Below are 7,443 nucleotides of genomic sequence, written 5' to 3' on the forward strand. Positions count from 1 at the left end.
TACTCTGAATTCCTTTTGTTAGTTGACATTATAGGCTTATAGCCACTAAGAATCAGAAAAGGGAAAGAGAAAAGAGTTTTGTGGCCTCATCTGCTTACTCTATTTAATGTTTGGAGAAAAAAAATCTATTAAAAAAATCTTCTATCTTAAATTGATTCCAAGTTCATAAAATAAAACTTAAAAGTGACATTTTGGGGACAGATATTGAGTGATTCAAAATCAAATAGGATCTACTACGTGCTTTTACAATTTCCCCTGAGTATTTCTAGAAAGAGATAAACAGAGAAAGAAAAGAAAACAAAAGAGAGACAAGAATGGAAACCTATAGGTGTTTGAGCCCTGGATGCTGGGCAGTCCACCCAAGCCAGGGTCACTCCTGACACAGCACTGTGGACCTGAGATAGGTCACATGTGAAGCCCACCCATTTCACAGAGTCAGAACTGCCCAAGGGGGCAGATCTTCTCTGTTTTCTGTCATGTTCCTGGAACAGAACTATTCCAACCTTTATCAACAGATTAGGGAAGTAGAAAAGAAGTTGTATGTAACACTTGGGCTTTACTCAAAAATTTACCCCAAAGATCTTTCTTTCTAGGGGTCTGTGCCAAATGCAAGGAACTTGGTGGGTTTTTAAAGTCTGCAGTCACTTAGCAACTACAGTTCACATATCTAAGAAAACAGAGGCCACATTCTTCCTCTCTCTCCACCATGTGGTGGAACCCATGGGGTCTCGGTATTCTCCACTTCTCTGTATTTTTCTGATAAACTATGCTTTAGAGGACAAAGGGATTGGGAGAAAGAGGGGGAAAAGAGAAAACAACTAAATAAAAAGCCTTTGGACAAGCCAACACATTCTTCTCACTTGCCATGTCTCTTCTTAGATCCCGTCTAGTTCAACAAGATGAGCATCACCAGCTGGGTCTGCAGTTCCCCATGGCTGAATTATCAAATTTAACGTACCCTTTTCACATAATACGTTTGTGGGGTCACTGACTTATCATAGAAAAAGAATTTTCAGGATGCTTCAGTAAGAGATAAGAGAAAGGTTTATTAGAGAAATAAGATGCAGTCAATAGTGAAGAGCAGGTACTCAGAGAAATGAGGCATGATATAATTAGGGACTGGGAAACTTTTATGTATTTTGGGTGCTGGGAATCTGTGGAATTAGATAATTTGTAGTCTTAGTCTTGTCTAGTGTGCAGGGAAAGATGGCCTATCCATAATGAGATAATGCTCACTCACATGGAAAATCCAGAAAAGACGGCCTTCTCACAGGTGGAAAAGAGCCATTTGTGAGTAAATATGGAAGGAGGAAAGGGAATTGTAGGTGAAAGGGAATTTCCCACGTTTAACATATTTGGAGAGAAGAGAAAAATAAAATAAACTGGATTGATAACCTAAAGATGAAGATTCCTTAAAAGTATGAATTTTAGGAGCCCTGTCCCCCATCACCCTTGCAAGTGCTTAGCTGAGCATGGCCACTTCTTCCACTGCCCAAGGGGGTTGGGAGCACAGGGCACAGCTGCAGAGGCCTCATGAGCCTTGCCCTGCCACCCTCACCCTTGCTGGAGCTCTGCTGAGCTGTGGCTGCTTCTCCCAACATCATACAAGTCAAGTGGTCCCAGGATAGCTAAGGGGACCTGGTAAGCCCTGTCCCTCTCCCTAAGGCCATGGTTCTCAGACGCTTCATTATTTATCTGACATCCCTCTCTGGCATATTCTCCTCCACAGGAAGCATGAAAAGCTGACCTACTCCTCACATTTGAGCTAATAGAAAAGTTCCTTTCTCTCATAAAACAGGAAGCTCACCAGTCAATAATTATTTGCCCATTGTCTCCCAACAGTTTCCTCTTCAACCCAGTCAGTGAGAAACAAAATCCCAAGGTAATTGGAGAGCAGAGAATCCCAAGGTAGGGCCTACAACCCCTTCCAGCCAGAATACACTAAAGGAAGACAGAAACCTCAATTCCCTCAGAATCTCATAAAGAACTATGAGGATATGTGTATCACATGGGGAAATGAAAGAGGTGTTAGGGCCAGTGAGATAGCTCAGTAGACTAAGCTCCTGCTTAGATAAGCTCAGAGACTCAGGTTCGATTTCCAGCATACATGTTACGCTGGCCCTACCCCTAGATGTGCTAAACCAGCAACCAAGTCTAGGCGTAGTGGCACATGCCTGTAATCCCAGCACTGGGGAGGCTGAAAACAGGAGGATCACTACTAGTCAGAGCTATGTAGTGAGACCCTGTACCAAATACATTAAAAGAAAGAAAGAGGGCTGGCCAAATAGCTCAGTGGATTAAAGTGCCTGCTTAGGGCAGACGCAGCAGCAGGGCTTTGATCCCCAGCGTACCGCGCCGGCCCTGCCCCCAGAGCACGCTAAGATGGTGATTGAGACTGGGGATGGTAGCACACACCTGCAATCCCAGCACTTGGAAGGCTGAACACAGGCGGATCACTACAAGTCCAATCTACATAGTGAGATCCTGTAGACCCTTACTAAAATACGGAAGGAAAAAAGAAAGAAAGAGAGAGAGAGAGAGAGAGAGAGGTGTTTAGGGCATGTCAAGGCTGACTGAAGAAGAAAGCGTTACCAAATCCCAGGACACATGCAAACAATTCTCAAAGGCCTTTACATGGGCTTCTGGCAAGAACTTGAGCCAATTTCCAGCAGGATGGTCCAGACCTCACATCACTCTGAGGAGTAGGTAGTACAAAAAATGATGGCCCACAGTGAGTTTTGCTACTCTGTTCTCTTCTGCTTGGTGGCCTATCCTCATGCCCTAGGTATACTTCTTTTTCTGCTTTTTCTTGGCCCAAAAGCAATCTGCAGAGACTAAGTTTCCTTCTTGCCATTAACAAAACTTCACTAACATTTGCACTGGTGTTGATCAATTCTAGAAATTATTTCCAGGAGATTCTAGGGACCCCAAACCTGGGAACAAGAATACAGTAGCAAAGACTCAACATTGACTGTTATTTTTTGTATCATGCACTCGTCAGGCTGATATCAGGTCTAGGCCACCCTGTGGAAAACCTGCTTGAGTTTGTGCAAGAAGTCCACATTCAGGGCTTTGGGAACTGTTCTGTGCATAGGCTTGGGACTTCATAATTAACAGATCACCTCTCCTTCCCAGTCTGCATTGTCAGACCCTGATTTCCTGCCTCACTACCTTGGGAGAGGTGAAGCAGCTAAGAGCGCCTGCACCTCAGTGCTGTCAGCCAGAGCACAGGAAGACTTTCTAGGAAAGACGCTGTGCTGCCTGCTAACTGGGTAAAATAGAAGTTACTAACCATAGATGAATAGAATCCAAAGGTTTGAAGACTATGTGTTATCTTTCCTGGGAGCTGCAAGCATGCCAGCAGAAAACAATATGACAAATATATTTGAATTCTTTTTCCCTCAGCCAGGAAGAATTTCCAATAATTCTGTCAACCAAAACTCCCCAGATTTCTTTCCTGCTGTATTTTAAGGCTGCTTTTGTTATTTTTCCATACAGATATCTCAGGAAACACTGTACTTCTTCTTAGTTCCCCTCATCCTGCTTTTTTTTTTTTTCCTGTCCAAAAAACATTGAGTATTTTTTATCTGGCCATTTATTATTTTCTTTATCTTTATTTCTGATTTAGATAAAACAAGGATTTCAAAAAAGTCTTCAAGAAAATTTACATTTGAGAAGAGATCAAGGTTTGCTCACCATAAATAATAGGTTCTGGTCCTGCCAGGGTTAGTGAGGGCCCAGCTTTCTGCAGGCATCTCCCACGAGGGCATCTCAGTGGCTGCGGTATGGGAAAACCACTTGGGATCTTGTCAAAATGCAGAGGCTGGGAGAGGCCGGGAGTGGAGATTCGTGCTGCAGGGCTGCTCTAGTATCTCAAGGCTCTAGGCTCCATTACCAGAATCAAAAAATAAGAAAGAAAAGGGTGAAGGAGAAAAAGTGATGAGAGGAAGTGGGGGGAAGGGAAGAAGGTAGGGGGGAGAGAGGAAAGGAAAAAGGGAGGGATGGAGGGAAAAAATGAGAGGAGAGAGAGAGAGAGAGAGAGAGAGAGAGAGAGAGAGAGAGAGAGCGCTCATTCAGCAGCTCAAGGATGCTAAGAATTTGTATCTCTACCACTGCCATGTCATGAGCTGCCATGTCACGTTCTGCTGCTGGCTCCTGGGTGACAAGTTAAGAAGCAAAGCTTCTACCTCCTTCCCAGCTGATCTTTCCTCACATATCATTGGCAGAATTTATTGTATTGAAAGAAGCTATGGGGTTTTCCCTCCCAAAGGGACTCTGAAAGGCCCAAACAATCTTCAATCTACCTTTGGAGCTCACAGTACTGACAAGAAGACAACTACAGATGAGAAGATAATTGTAGGGCATACCTTAGCTGAAGACACCCTTCCTTGGCTATAAAGAGGGAAGGGATGGACACCAGGAGCTTTGTAAGCAGAATGGTAAATGTTACAGTCCCAGCTCAGGCAACTTCCATCTGGTAGGCCCAGGCAAGTTACGTCACCCCTCTGAGTCTCAATTTCCCCACTGCTAAAATGGAAGTAAAATCTACCACTGAGACATGTACAAAGCAAATAAGAAAACACAGAAGAGTACCTCACATCTCCCCAGAACCCACATGTACCAGTCCAATACATAGTAGCTGCTCGTTTACTCAACAAATTTAATGAGCACCTACCTACTAGTTTCCTGATCTGTTCTACACACTAGATGTGAAGAAAAAGATTGATGTGGTGGTCAAAGCAATGCCTTCCACACACACACATACAGTCCATGCCTTAATCCCAGGCATTTGTAAGTGTGCTACTTTCACATGGTAAAAGGGATTGTGTGTATGGGGTTAAGATCAAGGACTTGACATGGAGAAATTATCCTGGATTATGCAGAGAGTCTAAGTCTCATCACATGAAGATACAAACACGTAAACTTTCCTGGCTGTGGTCAAAGAGACTTGTAATGACTTTGAGGATGGAAGAAGGGGCCGTAAGCCAAGCCATGCAGGCAGCCTCAAAGCTGAGAAAAGCAAGGAAACAAGTTCTCTGCTCACGCTTTTGGAAAGAACACAGATTGGCACTGCCTAGCTAGACTTCTACCCTACAGCATGAACTCAGTTTCAGCCTAGTTAGTCCTATGTTGTACTTTTGACCTACAGAACTGTAAGATAATAAATCTATGTTAAGTTACTAAACTTGTTAGAGCAACTGTATGAAATAAATGGAAGAGTTTACTGACAAGGTACTATTCTAGAGATACTCAGACCTCATCTACATGAGCTTCTAGGAACAGGAGATGGGGCTTTTGTAGATCTGTGGCACTGGATGGCCTCAGAGCCTTGCAGCATTCACACTTCTGATGTGAGAAGATGTGACAATTGACTAAACAAATAAGCAAAGAAAAAGTGTTTACACCCCATAAAATATAGTGAGGTGATAGCAAATGTGGAGAGTGAGTCCATTCTACCACATTCCGGGTGGCCTGTGAGATTCTGAAAAGGGGCAACAGCAGATTAAAAAAAGACAAGACACATAGGAGAAGGAAAGCTGGGACTGTAGGCCCCACTATCGTCGTTATTTGTACACAGAAAAAAGTGAGGGGAGCACACGGTGAGGTCAGAAGTACCAGGCAGTGCTTGCTGAGGGCATAGGAAGAGGAACATTTCCAAAGCTATCTGTGCTGTAGGCAGAAGGGAGGAGCCCTGAGGGCCAGACACCTGCTGCCATGCACCAGAGCTAGAGGTCAACCTGTTTACACAGCCTGTCTGCCTCCAACATTCCCTGTTCCTGGGAATGACCTCCAGCTCAGCCCCTCCCCGCCCCTCCCTGAGGTGGTGATGGCTAAAATTCCTGAGTAAAGAAGGATGAACTCGAGCCTTTTAGAGGTACATGGATGCAACTTGAGACCATACTTATTAGAGAAATAAATCAGACTCGTATGTGTAAGCATCACGTTGTCTCTCTAGTGCAAGAAAATGAAAGAGTAAATAAGGTCTAAAATGTGCAATAGTGTTGTAAAATGGAAAGAAATTGTTAAAAAGAAAAAAGGAGCTAGGATGAGGAAAGGGGAAAGGAAGGAAGGGAAAAGAGAAAAAATGAAGTTAGTTATGCTATTAGTGTCTCTTAGTTCATAGAAAAGAAAAGTTTGTGCTTATATAGATTGGAGAATTTTTTATGTCCACTTCTTGTACTCTGAGTAACTACTTTAAAGATAACAATATGCAATGTATTAACTATTGTTATTCTCCTATCATCTTATTATGAAATTTTGCTTTACCTTTGTTCTAGACATTTTTTCTTAAATCCTGAACAACACGTGAGCATAAGGCAGGAAATACAGTAGCTGAAGACATATCCAGGTCTAAGTGTGAAGCGTTCTGTGTAGTTCATATGGAAAGATGGTTAATGGACGGAGAGGTCAGGGAGTGGCCCAGACAAGGAAGTAATCTGGATTCTTAGTGTGACATGTGCTATTGTCTAGCTTTTCCTCTTTATCAGAAATAAATACCATGCCTTCATAGAATGATAGAGACCTGGTGTATCCATCCACTTGGGCTACTATTACATAATAAGTTGTTAAGGGTTATCCAGATGTCCCCCACCCAAAAGCTCATGCACTCATAGGCTCATCGATGGGGCTTTGCAGAGTTGGCTGGGGTTAGGGTGTGTGATACTGGGAATAAGGATGTATGGCATAAGGCCGGTCAGATAGCTCAGCAGACTAAAGCACCTGCTTCAGCAGAGAGCAGCAGCCAGGTTCGATCCCTGGCATGCTGTGCCAGCCCTGCCCCCAGGGCACGGTAAGACAATGATTGAGACTGGGCATGGTGGCGAGAGCCTACACTCCCAGTGTTTGGGAGGCCAAAACAAGAGAATCACTACAAGTCTGATCCATGTATATCCTGTAGACTCTGTCCTAAATTTAAAAAAAAAAAAAAAGAATGTATGGCAATAAATTACCCACTGATTGGTTTAGCACAGTTCTAGTTGTGGATAACAGAAAGGCCCTGAGAGTGGGCAGTATACCCAACGGGTTGGAAGCCTTGGTGAGATAAAAGAGAAAGAGAGGCTTGCGGCTTGCTGCCTTCTTCTAAACTGCCTTCTTCTTGCCATGCAGTGGGCTATTTATCCTCTTCTATGTCCCTCTGCCATGCCACCCTGCTTTGGAATCAGCTTACCATGGACTGAAACCTCCACAGCCTGTGAGCTAAAGTAAATCTTTTCTTAAAAGAGAAAATGTATTAGATATTTGTCTCAGTAACAAAACAAAAAAAAAACAAAAAAAAAAAAAAAAAAAACCCACAAAAAAAAGACAAAAGTCCTGCAGACTGCATGGCTTAAAAAAGACTCAGGAGACTGGGCATGATGGTGCATGCCTGTAATCCCAGCACTTGGGAGGCTGTAAACAGGCGGATCACTATGAGTCTGACCTAGTAATGAGACCCTGAACACC

Source organism: Octodon degus, unplaced genomic scaffold (genome assembly GCF_000260255.1).
Source record: "Octodon degus isolate 3935 unplaced genomic scaffold, OctDeg1.0 scaffold00212, whole genome shotgun sequence".
Classification (NCBI taxonomy): domain Eukaryota; kingdom Metazoa; phylum Chordata; class Mammalia; order Rodentia; family Octodontidae; genus Octodon; species Octodon degus.